Source organism: Taudactylus pleione, unplaced genomic scaffold (assembly GCF_031769625.1).
Source record: "Taudactylus pleione unplaced genomic scaffold, aTauple2 ptg000484l, whole genome shotgun sequence".
Taxonomy (NCBI): domain Eukaryota; kingdom Metazoa; phylum Chordata; class Amphibia; order Anura; family Myobatrachidae; genus Taudactylus; species Taudactylus pleione.
The window spans coordinates 363979-380292 of NW_028284886.1; the positions used below are offsets into that span (position 1 = coordinate 363979).

Sequence of the window (16314 nt, forward strand, 5' to 3'; positions counted from 1 at the left end):
TGGCAGGCACGCCCCCGGCACGCCCACCAAAGGGGGCGTGCTGTCAATCAACATCGACAGCACGCCCCCTTTGGTGCAAGGCCCGGAGCGATGGAGAGCCCGTCGCTCGCCGGGTCTCACGCATGCGCACGACGGAGCTCCCTCCGTCGTGCGCATGCGCAGTGGGGGAACATCGACCCCTTGCGAGCGTCCTGTCGCTCGCGAGCGGGTCTGAATGACCCCCTAAATCAGAACTTTGATTTGAAGTGGTTTCTTTGAGGGCATCTCCATTTTTAACCAGCCCATTTCTGTCCTACTCCTTTAACAGTGTCATCAGGAGTTTTATGCTATATGATGTTTGATACGTTTGTAGTGGCACCTGGGTGTTCTTTTAACTATCACCTAAACTTTTTAACTAATCTGATAATTTCTTATATTTATTAAATCTTTATATTTATTATATTATGCTGATAGAAAACATTTTTATCTCTCTTTTAGATTGTTCCCAGTAAAAGTTTAAAAAACAAGGGTATGTTACCTTGATGAGTTTCATTCATTGATGAATTCATCCCGGATAGAACTGTGCTAGAATACATAATAGACGCTTTTCCATATGGCAGCAGCAGCCATCTTACTATCTTATGCGAGAATGCGCCCGTGTATACCGAACATCCGCGCATCTGCATGCGGAAGTCCATCTCGCCCACTGTTTTACCGGCCGCAGCCGCCATTATTAATATCGTGCTGGGTGCAAAAGATCCACCAGAAACAGGCGCCCCACCTGCGTCCACACACATGAGCCGGACCCCACCTGCGTCCACACACATAAGCCGGACCCCAACTGCGTCCGCACACAGAAACCGGCTTACACGCCCCCTTACTTTCCCATGAGACAAATTACTTCCGTGCGTCCGCATAGTCGCTGCTCATCCACCACCCAGAAAATCCCATTGGACAGAAAGAATGCTTTGTTGATGGGCGTATCAATCCGTACGCACTTGCAAACTTCGTCCATGTCTGTGCGCCTTGTACAGCACCTGCGCTGATTTCTTTCTGTGCGTGGTATGCATTTATCTGCCTGCATTGGATCCTTCCTCCAATTCAGAATTGGCCTCATAATGTAGGAGTTACGGAAACATGTACATGGGCAATAACATATATATTTTTAAAAATAGCTATAAACTCCTAGATGTGATTTTAGTGTCTAAGCAGGAACTCTGCAGTCTTCATAAAGGGCCTTAATAAGTCTCACACTGTCCCAGGCTCTTACTGTCCGTGTACTGTCCAGTGTCACTAGTGCAGGAGGGGACCACCCTTTGCCTGCTGTAAATCAGCCTCTTGCTGGTGCAGTTGTCCCATTATAATTCCCTGCTGCACTGAAAGACCACCAGTCCTAAAAACACCTGCTGCCAAATTCCTTATAGTGACAGCTGTTGGTGGCTCCTGGGTCTAAATATACATTTTATGTGAATTTGAACAACTAAATAGCAGCAAACTAACCATTACCAGCATCCAATGGCTGAGTCGGGCAAGTCTCTGCAGAATGGTTTCATTCATTGGCATTGATAGTGCTGCAGGTCACGGTGCAACTACAGCACATGGGAGACCCCTCACTGGGGCATAAGAGGAGGTGCCTGGTGATAAGGTGGGGTGTATAACGTGTGTGTGTGGGGGGGTGTCACTGTGACTGAGGCTGATTTGTAGACGGTGGTGGGCTAGGGGGAGGGGAGTTAGAGGTTAATGCAACCTGCTGATGGAGGGAGGTGAGGTGAGTGTAGGAGAGATGAGGATACTGAGAGGGGTGCAGTGTAAAGTGATGCAGAGTACGCACGGTGTAGTGCTGACAGGATGCCGGGGAGAGCAGAGGATTGATAACGTGCTCAGTAGTACGGAGTGCACAGGCTGCCTGAGGAGACGAGGAAGAGAAGATGCTGAGAGCTGCAAGTGAGGGGACTGTGCAATAATCCGGAGGGGGCTACAGAACGGTGAGACCACACTGGGTGTACATATATATGTGTGTGTGTGTGTCCTCTTACACATGGATACATTGTGCAGCATCAGAGTATTGCAGCCGGGGGATAAATATCTATATATTAGAATCCATGCACCCATTCCCCCTCACACACACACACACACACACACATATATATATATATATATATGCAATGTAAAGCAGGCAGTGATACGCACCATTCTGTGTAAGTGTATAAATGCATGTGGCTGCTTCTCTGCATTGTGTCACTGGGCAGCAGGACTATGATCATGCAGCTAATTGAATAGTAAATCCCCTTCCTCATGTCCTTGTCACCAGAGCAATGCTTGTCAGACCCCTTCCCCCTCATTCATTGCAGTTACAGATCTATTCTCCTAGATCTCTGTGCTCACGCCCCCCAGATCCAAGGTATAGAACTCATGGGTCTTCAACTCTTATGGAACAACAAGTCCCAGCATTCCCTTGCTGGGTCTTCTAGTTCCACAACAACTGGGGCGTTGCGCCTCTGTTCTACAGTATGTACCCATACAATACATATAGCCTCTCCACAGAGTTTAGTCAACTTTTCAGGTGCTTTGTGGTGATTCCCCTTTGTAGACCAGACCCCCTTGTGTACATATGAATATTGTTTGCTGTACTAATGGCTTTGCTGACACTGTGCACGTTCCTCGCTGGCGTCTTTCTGCATGGCAGCATAATTCGCAGACCGAACCAGAGCAGCATGTTATGTATAATATCACTATGTATAATGCAGGTATTAGCGAGATGCCAAGTTAGAATCTTCCTTTGTAGAAATCCTGCTCCTGCCTGTGAGGACATAACAGTAGAGTGCAAGCTCTGTGGGCAGGCTAATAACATTGTTGGGAAGGAAAGATGGCACAGGTGGAGCTCAGTGGGTGTGCACTGCAGCACGGCCTAGTTCCAGACTTTCTAAAAGTATTTTAAATAATTGCATCAGGCCTGCATTGCAGGGACAGAATAGCTTACATGGGAGGAAAACCCCAGACCTCGCACAGCAGTTATACAAAGAAGCCTAATGTGTTTTTTTAAACTTAAAATGCCTTAACAGGAGATTTTTAAAGAGGGTCCGGTGTTCAGTGCCTGCAGGAGGACTCGGGTCTGGTGCTTGCACAGCCCTTGTTGGTGATTAGCTGTTAAATGCACATTGCATTGTATAAATACTGTTGTTACTGATGACATTCACAAACATGCAGGTAAAATATGAATAGCTGAGATAAGGCTGTGATTGTTAGTGACACTTGTGAGGCTGCTGGTTGACTCTCAGGTCTGAAACAGAGACCGTAAAAAAAAAGAATTAGTACTACAGATGTGTCCACATATATCTATGCTCCGTGCGCTACAAGTTGCGTTACGCAATAAGGTGGGAGATGTGCGACTCGGTAGCGCCTTGCGTCTTTATGTGTGACACTTTCCCTTAAAATGCGTCTTATTCACAAAGCGACGCGAATAACACATACAAGCAGCTTCTGCTGATTAAAATGATACCCAGCATGCCTAAATTCTGTGTGCAGCTGCGGGTGTATCTGCATACAAAATGCTACGTTACAGTGTCAGCGGCTATGATACTGTAACGTAGCATTTGGCATGCAGATACAGGCGCACACAGAATATAGGCATGCTGCATATCATTTTAACCAACAAAAGCTGCTTGTGCTCGGTGCTGCCGAGTCGCGCCACTAGAAGGGCTGCTTAATGCGCACGGAAGTAAGATGTATGTGGACATATCTGTATCTCATTTTACACATACAGTTTTTACTTCCCACGAGGCGACTGCGGCTCTCTGTGGTTCTGCAGGCTTTGTGGAAATATCAGACCATGTTGGCAGGACAGGTCTGGGACACACCATATGGAGCGTCAAAAATAACTGAAGCCTACACTCTATACAGAACCTTATATGTCCCATCATGCATGGCTGGGTATAGAAAGGGCCCTAAGCAAAAAACTGTCTAGGGCCCATGAAGTGGCTTTCAATACTCACATGAGTTCAATATGTTGTCTTCTACATGTATTACTAAGCACACTGCATTATCTTTCTGTGTCCTTCAGCCATGGCCAGAGCCTGGTGGGACATTAGACAAGAAATGCTTTGAGCCCTTTCTCCCAATAATTTAACCCAAACAAATGAAAACGTCGAGAGCCCAGGTTGCCTGATGCATGTTCCAGCTCTGGCCACATCTTTATAACATTAGAATGTATTGCTGACCATGGATATAGACACAAGGCCGCTCTCTGGATACAGTCGGTATAAACAATCGGCATAGCGCACCACTCTGAATCAGGCCTAATGACCATAAACACTTCCTAATATATAAAGCAACCAGCGCTTCAACACAATAGTGCGACGTCCAATACACTGAGGTTGTCTCACACCTCAAACAGTTATATGTATCAGAAAGTACTGGCGATTGTGCGCAGTCTCCGGGGTGTGATCACCTAAGAACCGGAATCATCCAAACAATAACTATTCAAAAGTCCCTTTCTCAGAGGATCCACTTCATGGACATATAAACAAGGAGATATCATATATAGTAAAGTATTGGTTATTGCTACAAAATATTAAGTAAAGTCATCACCACATAACCTCCACAATGACATAGGAAGCAGCGTATCAGATTAAGTGGGGTGCTGATGGATGTAACACACGCTAACTCACGAGTTTGAAGTTGTGCCAGCTACCTCCCGGGTATAGGTACTGGAGTACTTTTGGTTCCGTGAAAGAATCCACAGTTCCCTGCTATCTCAACCTGGATTGCCTCTCTCCTGACTCCACCAACACGTTTCGGCTCTCCTATGGCCTCTATCAAGGTGTATACCTCTGGTGGTCATCTCTCCTTAAAATACCATCAACTCCCTCCTTATTGGTTTCCCCAAACCCCGCTCCAGTTAGCGTATATACACATAGAAAAGGTGTCCTTATCTTTTTGTTTATATGTCCATACGGAGGAAAGAGAGTGGATTACAATAAAGATTTATCTGGGGGAGCGAATATCCGTAACAAAGGTGGGAAATACCTCCCCTGTTTAAAGAACTCCATATGAAGTGGATCCTCTGAGAAAGGGATTTTTGAATAGTTAAGAGGCCTATCCATTAGCAGATAAATTTGAACGATGAACGATTTATCGTTCAATTTATCTGCTAATGGATAGGCTCTGAACGATAAAAATGCGCATTCCCGCGGCCGACAAATTTGGTCTTTTGTCTCTCCAACATGTTGGTCAATTATCGTTTATCGCTGACAGATATTAGAAATATCTGTCGTGGTAAACGACAAACGATTTTTTTAATGAAAATGAATAGAAACATTAAAAAAAATCCACTCCCAGAATGATGTCATGCAATATCGTTCGTCGTTTGCAAAAATCTGTCATGTACATGACAGATATCTGTCACCGCAGCCACCGAAATTTTCAAGGGATAATCTTTTGTCTTTTAGAAAGATCTGCTAATGGATAGGCCCCTTTAACATGCATGCATACATGATTTTTGAACGATTATCGATAACGATATCGTTCAATCGTTGAAAAAATCGTTCACTTTCTGAGTTAAAACGATGAACGATTATCGTTCATGCGCGTTCACATTTGTAGTTCAGTCAGACTGACCAACTCAACGATTTTCAGTAAGGGAATATGCAAAAATCGTTCACTACAATTAGTAAATGAACGATTTTAGTAAACGATTTTCGTTCATTTTTCCCTTGAAAAGATGAACGAAAATCGTTTACTAAATCGTTCATTTACTATATCGTTGTGTGTGTATGGAGCTTAAAGCTAAATACACACTCAACGATTTTGTTACCAGCGATTTTATGAACGATTTTCTGTCAGATTATCTGTCAGATTTTTTAAAGTGTAATGAACGATTTTTTTTAACTACCACAACGATTTTTGCATGTTCCCTTAATGAAAATCATTCAGTTAACAAGTCTGACTAAACTACAAACGTGAACGCGCATGAACGATAATCGTTCGACTCAGAAAGTGAACAATTTTTTCAAACGATTATCGTTAAACGATATTGTTTAACGATAATCATTCAAAAAATCGTTGTGTGTGTATGCAGCTTTATTGTTTGGATGATTCCGGTTCTTAGGTGATCACACCCCGGAGAGTGCGCACAACTGCAAGTACTTTCTGATACATATAACGTCCTAATTATACAAACACAGCGCTGAAGAGCACAGATGGAAACACAAAATCCAATCCAAATTAAGTCAAACACTTGTAAAGTGTATGGAACATGAAAAATAAGAGTTTATTATTATACACAATTAAAATAAATGAATTTAGAATGATCTGAAGCAGTTATAATAAGGGGGAATTATAATCAGGACAGCCCTTTATAAAGGAGACCTGAGACTCCACGTTCTGCCTCCCATGGCTGAGCTTACAGCTGGGGCATCAGGTTCAGTACCTTTAGGCTTTGTAGCCATGATCCTTCCTTTAGAAGTCTCATTTAAAGACAAGCTGGAGTCTCCCATAGCTGTAACCTGTCATTACCAGCTGTCCCCGCCCCTCAGCATTAAAGCCGTTTGATGTCTTCTGTTTCCCAGGATGGTCATTAATAGGTAGCGTTCCCATTTCCTCCTCCTCTTCTTTAACTCCTTCAGTCTTGGCGAGAAAAAAGTTGGTGGGAAAATCGCGGGAGGTTACGTGAGATCAGGCTGAATCACAATTGTGGAACTACAAGTCCAAGAAATGTCTTTCAGCCTCTGGCTGGGACTTGTAGTTCCACAACCCCTGGAGCACGCCCTGTGCCGCCTACCCCTGCCCTATATATATTGCTCTGACCTTGCATAGCGTTTGGAATCGGTGCTCCCAGTAAATGAACACGTCTGAAGTTATTGTGACCGAAACCGCCTGGTAATAACACAAGATTGGAGACATAACTGCGGGATAACAGGTCTCTGCCTAACTGGCAATTTAGCTTCTGTAGGCGGCTGCAATTGTTCTCGGCAGATCAGTCGTCTGAGAACTGAGGTTTACATTAAGAAAAGAAAGAAATCTTTATCTCAGCCACTGGGTTTTCACTTACCAGTAAGTGAGCCCTAATTATCCAGAGTCAATGAGCTGCTGTCAGCAATTCTATATTTGGGCATATGGGGGCATCCGATTTGTTGGCTAAGGGATATTTTGCTCTTTTGTTCTAAAGTGAACTCTTGCAATGTAAGAAGACAGTGAATCGCATATATAATTAAAACAATTACCAAATGTAATTGCGTACTGTACTGGCAGACACTGCACGTAGACTGGGAGGCTTGCATGTGTTGACTTGGTGCTGCAGGTATCTCTATATATGAGTTTGTCTATGCTCATTCCTCACTGCCTCAATCTCTTTTGGCACAGATGCCTGGACGGCTGCAGAGTGCTCTGAAGATCCTTGGCACAAGCCTGTTTGCTCTGCTGGTCCTGGGGGGCATACTCGCAGCCTATGTGACGGGATACCAGTTTATACACACTGACCATCACCACCTCTCCTTCGGGCTGTACGGAGCCATCCTGGGCCTGCACCTGCTCACTCAGAGCCTCTTTGCTTTCCTGGAGCACAGGCGAATGCGGACAGGTGGGAGAATCCCTACACGCAGGTCCACAGTGGCGCTGTGCATCGCAGCCTATCAGGGAGACCCAGAGTACCTGAGAAAATGTCTGCAGTCAGTCCGACGTCTCTCCTACCCCCACCTGTGAGTGGTCATGGTGGTGGACGGAAATTCGGAGGAAGACAGATACATGATGGACATCTTCCGAGAGGTGATGGGATCGGAAGGCACATGCTGCTACTTGTGGGACAACAATTACCATGAAACGGCAGAGGGGGGCCAGCAGGGTGAAAGAGGGGTCCGGGAACTGGTGCAGAAGTTCCATTACTCCTGTATCATGCAGAAGTGGGGAGGGAAGCGAGAGGTTATGTATACTGCGTTCCGGGCCCTTGGGGACAGTGTGGACTATGTGCAGGTAAGAACGATGAAGCAATTTATATCATGCTTTGCTTAAGGTGCAGACACACGGTACGATATCTATGAATGATATGAACGATATTGTTCAACGATATATCATTAATTTTTATGCAGTGAACGACCAACGATGTGCGCTCCCACATGAACGATAGCGATATCTATGATCGTCCGTACATGCAGGCCAATCTAGACGATATCGTCAACTTTGCCCGTTCCGAGATGTGGCAGGATGACTTCACTGAAAGATATCTTTCAAGTCGTTGGTGGTACAGATCGTACCGTGTGTATGTAGCTTTAGAGCACACTAACATACAGTAACTTGTATTACATGTTCCCACATATGATATATGATCTAATGGGGTCCAAAGAAATATAGTATTATATAAAACCATTAGAAACACCTCCATGGGCAGACGTATCTGGATACAGCTCCTGCCGGGTCCCGGATTACACGGCCCATAGCCTTTCTGGTGGGACCGATTTTGGGCGCAAACTGTGCCTGGAGACCCTGACTGCCTTACCTGAGGCAGCGGCTAGGCTCTCAGAGCGGGGGAAGGATCAGGAGCCCTCCTGGAAGCTGAGGCCTAGAAGTCGGCCCTGAAGCTGAAGCCGGGGCCTCTATTTCTAAGCTGACGCGCGGCGGGACATCTGACTGGTGCCGTGGAAGTGATCTTCTGCTGCCTGAGGCGGACTGGGTGTCCTGGCTGCCCGCCGACACTCCCGCTGTGCGCAGTCTGTGGGACTCGTCCAGAGCGGGGAGACATGGCTTGCGGCTGCTCCACTGCTCCTGGTTAGCTGTAGTAGTTGCCGGGGGTTGCCGCCGGACGCAGCTGCCGCTGATGAATGACTCACACAGCCCTCTCTAGAGTCTCCCTGACCCAGTGGCCTCACCTCCTGCCGCAGGCACACCGCTGATGCTGGGGCCCGTGCACCCGCGATAAGGCGCCATTTTGGTCTGCTGATCCCCTGTCCAACACCTGGGTTAGCGCCAACACCTGTTATTACCCGTGGAGGATCTTCTTACAGCATCTACCTGGTTGTATCTCCGGTATAGGGGGCATAGGTTGCAGAGCCGGGAGGTGTATTGCCTCTGCAGGTTGTGACTGGCCCACCTTGCTGTAGTTGTGACCTTAGGTAGGGGACGCCGCTGTTAAAGGATATTAGAGTGATATCTACGCATGGCCCGGCTGTCTAGACCCTGAGAGACATTTGCAAGGTATTGTGCGACATTTTTTTTTTGTGTGCTGATGGCTTGTCAGTGCACTGATATTGAAAATACACTACTTTAAAGCACTGCTTCATCACTATTAACTATAAAGCTCTGATTCTTAGTGCTCTGGCTCCCTCGTGTGGCAGTACGTGGTATCTCTATTCTATAAATTCCCTTTTCAGCTGATCAACTATTACAGCCGACACTGTACTTTACCTGGGCTCCATTATTTTATTTTATCGGCTGCATACTTGTACACCTTCATGCCCCAATTTGAAAGGGGTGTGTCTCTGCCTGGCAGAATGTGGCTTACTTGATTAGGAGGATACCCGCTAGACCATGATCACATTGTGTTGAGGGGAACCTGTATCATGATACCGACCATAAAAGTTAATCTAAATTGAAGCATCACACAGTATTACCTTATGGGGAGACGCAGCGTTACTAAAAAATCTTCTGCCACTCCAGCTAAATCTACTAAGACCACAGCTTTTCATACTCTATTTGTAGCCACATCTTCCTTTACAACAGACACTACTACAACCAGGTCTTCCCCGATGGCTTCAGGTAGCTCGGAGGGTTGTCAGACTCCTGAACTTCATTCTCCTCACCTGTCACCCTCAACTCAGAATAGGAATTCAGAAATCAGTGACATTTTAACTCATTTGCGCTCCTTGCCGACACGACAGGATATCCAAGATTTGCAATCGTTGGAACAACGTCTACAGGAATCTGTTAAGGTCCATTTAGCGGCTTTCCAATCAGACTTGACACAAGTGGTGGAACGAGTTGAATCACTAGAAGAGCATCGTGATGAGGTTGTCAATAAAATTGCTGACCTGGATGCTGTTTGTCGTCGCCAATCTAGAGCGTTGATTGATATGCAGCGCCGACTGGATGACATTGACAATAGGGGACGCTGAAACAATCTAAGAGTTAGAGGGGTTCCAGAGGAAATACCACAACAAGGTCTAGTAGATGTACTGACAAAAATCTTTAATGAGTTGGAGGCGGCACCAGACTCTCAGATACACTTTGACCGAGCACATCGAGCACTGCGCCCAAAAGGCATGCCTTCGGAAAAGCCACGGGATATTATATGTCGTCTGCACTATTACACGACCAAGGAGGATATATTGAAAAAAGCTCGATTAGTCGACAACATTGACTTTAATGGACATTCTATACAAATATACCAGGACTTATCTTGGCACACGCTACACCAGAGGCGAATACTCCGACCACTACTTGAGGAATTGCGGAAAAAGAATATTAGGTTCCGCTGGGGATTCCCTTTGAGTGTTCACGTGTTTCATGAGGGAGTTCTATGTATCCTTAAAGATCATGAAGATATACCGCAATTTTGTTCGACGTTGGGTCTTCCTACAATATCTATTCCGAACTGGTGCGACCCTGTGGAACCATCTGTTGCTCCCATTGCTAAGAAAGAAGCTTGGCAGAAAAGTAAATCTTCCAGGCACGGGTCGCGTCACTCCCCTGATGAAGATAATTCGGCAGCCACTTGAGTTAAACCATCTCATTAGTTAGCTATGTGCTCTATAGTACTTGTTGTTGTGCCAAATACTTTAGCCATGTTCTAATATGGTTATTTCCTTAATATTTTATCTAATTGCTGTAGTTTTCGAACTGTTTCCACTGCTGTGTATTTTCTTATATTATTCTGAATATTTTAGATAGAAATCTTTGATTGAGATTTATTTTGAGATTTATGTTGAGTTTGGACGAGATTATGGTTTGGTGTCATGGACACTAGTACCCTCAATTCCCCCTTTCTCTGCTGTATATATGTTGACCGTGTCCCCGTATAGGCCTCACACGGCTTCTTATGCAGAGAGTTATACATGTTTACTTGTTAGATGTGTGTTATTACTAGGTTTACTAGGTTTGCTCAGTAATATGGGCTTTCACATTGTGCTGTTATTTGTTTATTTGTTTATGTCTTTGTCTCTGTCTGTCCCCCTATCCCTATGTTTTTTCCTGCACCCATGTCTCCCCCCTCCCCCTCAGAAGTCGGTGTGCATGTCTCGGACAAGTGAGACAACCAATACGGATCAGGGGCCCCGTCGATGGGTCCGTAAACGTTATTTTACTTATGGCTAATTTGTTATTGTTTTCCAATAATGTCAAAGGTCTTAACATTCCAGAGAAATGATCTAATCTCCTCCATTTACTCCATGTAGACAAGGTTGATGTAGCTTTCCTGCAGGAGACACATTTTTAAAGAGATGCCGCCCCTAATTTACTTTCCCGCCATTACACTTCTGGGTTTTTTAATAATTATTCTGGCGCTAAGGCTAGAGGGGTTGCCATCTTATTCTCCAAGGGTTTGAACTTATCTGATCCTCAAGAGGTATTGATAGGTGATGGTAGGGGTTTACTTGTTAAAGTGACGATGGCTGGACAGCGGTACACTTTTGTTAACTTATACTTCCCTAATACAGGCCAATCACATTTTTTGCGTGAATCTTTGGAAGCCATTGAACATCATATAGAGGGTATATTTATAGTGGGGGGTGACTTTAATTGGGTTCTTGAACCCCAATTAGATACCTCTTCTGGTGCTCCCAGATCATCCCGCAAAGAGTCTCTAAGTTTAGAATGATCTTACATGAATTTCAGCTAATGGATACCTGGCGGTTGCAGCACCCTGTCGAGAGAGATTATACATTTTATTCTCCACCACATAAGTCATATTCTCATATTGATTATTTTTTTATGGGTCATTCCCACTTAGATTTAATAGAAGATATGGCAATTGGCCAAATAACGGGTTCAGATCACGCACCTATTTCCTTGCGATTGAGAGGCAGTCATCCATCGCATCGTCACTGGCGCTGGACATTTAATGAACAGTTTCTTAGAGACACTAGTTGCCGAGCTCATTTGCTAGAGGCCATTAATCAATATTAAGTCCAACGTGACTGACAATGTTTCCCCGGTTTCGATATGGGAGGCCCATAAGTGTGTCATCAGGGGCAGATGTATACAATTGAGATCACTTATTAAAAAACAAAAAACGGAACGCAGGGACTCTTTACTTACCAAAATTAAAAAGCTTGAAGAGTCACATAAAGGATCTCTTGCTCCTGATGTATATGTAGAGCTACAAAGAGCTAGAGAATCTCTTAATACTCTATTGAATGAGGGAGCTAAGAAGGCCTTTAGGCGTTGCCGCCATAAATATTATCAATGGGGGAATAAGCCAGGGAAGGTTTTGGCGAGAGCACTTCGGGAGCAGAGGTCTCACACATATATCCAAAAACTAAAAAATGCGTCGGGTACTCTTTGCTCCTCTGACTCGGAGATCGCGAATGTATTTAAAAAATATTATTCGGATCTTTATAATTTGACCTCAACTCGATCCCCATCTGACTGTTTGCGTCATGAGTTGGAGATGCAGAGATATCTGGATGGTATTCAGTTTCCGGCTCTCTCTACTGAGGTGCTCCAGGCTTTAGATGTCCCTTTTACGGAGGTAGAATTGCTAGATGCTCTTAAAGCGACCCCAAGTGGGAAAATCCCTGGTCCTGATGGGTTCCCAGTTACTTATTATAAGGCTTTCCAGGATCGGTTGCTTCCCCTTCTTTTACGTGCCTGTAATGGTGTCTCGGCTGAGACCCCTTTCTCTGGCCAGTCCCCGGGCGCTCATATCACGGTTATACCTAAAGAAGGGAAAGATCCATGTCTCCCCGAAAGTTATAGGCCTATCTCTCTTCTTAATGTAGATGTAAAATTGCATGCTAAGCTTATAGCCAACCGACTCAAGCAGTGGTTACCCACCATAGTTCATTCTGACCAGGTTGGCTTTGTGACGGGGAGAGAAGCTAAAGATAATACTATTAAAGTTATCAATTTGATAGAGTATGCTACCACAAATAAGATACCGATGGTACTTCTCTCCACGGACGCAGAAAAAGCCTTCGATCGGGTAGACTGGTGTTTTATGTTGGCAGTTCTGAGGCGATTGGGCTTGAGTGAAGTCTTTCTCCAAAAGATTATATCGCTATACAGGGTTTTGTCGGACACCATACATATTACCAATGGCACGTGACAGGGTTGCCCACTTTCGCCCTTACTTTTTGTAATTTGTATGGAAGCATTGGCGAGGGCGATCAGGAGCAATCCTAATATTACTGGCCTTCAGATTGGTACGCAGGAACATTGTCTTGCTCTATTTGCGGACGACCTGTTGGCAGTAATAACGAATCCTGTGACCTCGCTCCCTAACCTGATGGAGGAGTTTGATAGATTCGGCAGGATATCAAATTTCAAAATAAATTATACTAAGTCCACTGCTTTGAATATTACCGCTTCAATGGAGACTGTTTCTGCTCTTCAGACCTCATTTCCATTTACTTGGCATCCCACTCAGTTGAAATATTTGGGGATATTAATACCTTGCAAATTGTCTAATTTATATGATTTAAATTATGTCCCCCTTCTCAATAAGATTCGATCCGATTTTTCTAGATGGCTTCCAAAGAAACTGTCGTGGTTGGGTAGAATGAATGTGGTAAAAATGAATGTACTTCCCAGATTGTTGTATTTATTTCAAACCATAACTACAGCTTTACCACTCCGCTTTCTTTCAATAGTTCACAATGTTTTGAGGGATTTTGTATGGAATGGTAGGAGACCGAGATTTAATTGCAAGGCGATAGACAACTCCCGATGGTTACAGCATATTACCAGGCCGCGGTCCTTAATAGGATTGTGGATTGGTTTCGTAACTCGCAAGAGAAACAATGGGTTGCTATTGAATCTGCCTCTACGAATTTACATTTATCAGTTATTCCGTGGTGTAATAAGGTTATCAGTTCAGATCATCCTACCGTGGGACCGACTCTTAAGTTGTGGTGGAAACTGCGAGAGAGGACTGGTGTCTCTTCTTTAATTTCCCCCCTTACCCCCTTTATACACAACCCTTGGTTTACACCCGGAACCTCAGGTCATGTAGCGGCCAAATGGAGTGCCTTGGGTGTTACTAAGTGGGGGGATTGGTCTCTGAGGGGGCAATTAAATCTTATACCACCTTAGCTAGCGATTTGCAGTTAAATAAACAAGATTATTGGTTCTATCTGCAAATACGTTCTTTTTTGGCCTCTTTAGGTGGGTGTGCTCAAATGGGGAGAGCTCTGACTCCCTTTGACTCATTATGTACGGTTGACACCGCTCCTAAGCACGTTATTTCTGTTATTTATCAAATTCTCCTATCCACTTCTCTCCCGGCTACTTCGACATACCAGGATGCTTGGGATAAAGACATGGCCTCTAAGAAAATACAATTAAATTGGGATAAAGTTTTTCAATGCATTAATGCCTGTTCTACTAGTTTAGAAACTATGGAAACACAATTTAAAGTATTGACGAGGTGGTACCGCTGTCCAGATGTTTTACATAAGTATTCCCAGGAGTATCTGCTCTTTGTTGGAGATGTAAGAAGGATAAAGGATCGTTATTTCACATCTGGTGGGAATGTGACTTGATTACCCCATTTTGGGCGGCAGTTATAGCTTTGGCATCAGACATACTTGGTTTTTCTGTTCCCACTGGCCCAGGCTTCTGGTTGCTATCCCACTCGGACATTCCTATTTCTCAATATAAAAAATCCCTTTTGAGACATATGAATAATGCAGCGAGAGCTGTACTTCCGGTTAGGTGGCGTTCCCAATGTCCTCCCACCATATGGGATTGGTGTCAAAAATTTGATTTTTATATGTACATGGATGACATATTTTATTCTACCCCAGAAAAACAGTCTGATTTTACTACCCGGTGGTTTAATTGGTTAGAATTTAAACTTTCTCAGTCATATAAGGAACTTATCCCTCAGACTCCAAGCTAAAGTTTATTATTTTTAGCTGCCTACGAGACTAACCGATAAGAAGATTTGAGTGGATGCTGTGCTACTACGCAGTTGTTTCAATAACAGGAAGTAATTTGTATGTTTCTCATACTTGTCCCGTTTGCACATCTTCTCATCTTAACTCTTCCTTCCCTTTCTTCCCTTGCCTTTTCCTTCCCCCTCTGTTTTTGTCTTTATTATGATTTTTGTTTTGATTATTTCGGTTTTTGCATATTATTGTTACAATTTAAAATGTAAATGTAAGAGCAAATATTACTTTATGTATGTATATCTGTTAGAAATGCAAATATTTCTTTTTTTTCCATTGAAAATTTAAATAAAGAATTTATAAAAAAAAGACAGCCGAGTCAGGTCCGGGTGAAGACAAGGACCCTGTGACAGTAGGTCCGGTCGTAGCGGCAACCGCAGAGGAAAGTCCACGGACAGACCCACCCTGAAGGTCTGAGAACCAGTGCCGCCTAGGCCACGTGGGAGCTATCAACAGGAGCATCCCTCCTTCCTATTTGAATTTCCGGATTACCCGTGGAAGAAGGGAAAACGGAGGAAAGAGATAAGCAAACCGGAACGTCCACTGGACGGACAGAGCATCCACCAGAGACGCCTTTTCGTCTCTTGTTCGAGACCCGTACACCGGCAACTTGTTGTTGAGCCGTGACACCATGAGGTCGATCTCTGGAAGACCCCACCTGTCCACCAGAAGTTGAAAGACGTCCTGGTGCAGAGACCACTCCCCCGGATGAACGTCCTGGCGACTGAGAAAGTCCGCCTCACAGTTGAGGACCCCCAGGATGAATACCTCTGATATGGCCGGGAGATTGCGCTCTGCCCAGACCAGGATGCGGGACACCTCTACGAGTGCCGCCCGACTTCGGGTTCCTCCTTGCCGATTTATGTAGGCTACGGTGGTGGCGTTCTCCGACTGGACCTGCATGGGGTGACCTTGGAGAACCCGATGTGCCTGCTGGAGAGCATTGAAAACCGTGCAGAGTTCCAAGATGTTTATTGGAAGCTCCTTTTCTGCCTGAGTCCATCTGCCCTGGAACAAGTGTGGACCCGTGACTGCTCCCCAGCCCCAAAGGCTGGCGTCCGTTGTCAACAGGACCCAGTTCGCCATCCAAAATGGACGACCCTTGTTGAGATGGGTTGTCTGCAACCACCAGGCTAGGGACAGGCGAACCTTCAGAGTGAGCACCATCGTCTGGGACTTTAGACTCTGAGGCAGTCCTTTCCATTTGGACAGGATCAATTGCTGCAGAGGTCTGGAGTGAAAC

General features: G+C 44.8%; 1 pseudogene; it reads left to right on the forward strand.

Moving 5' to 3' along the window:
* Positions 1 to 1758: 1758 nt before the first annotated feature.
* Positions 1759 to 16314, forward strand: part of LOC148502730 (hyaluronan synthase 3-like) — a 53232-nt pseudogene continuing 38676 nt past the window's right edge.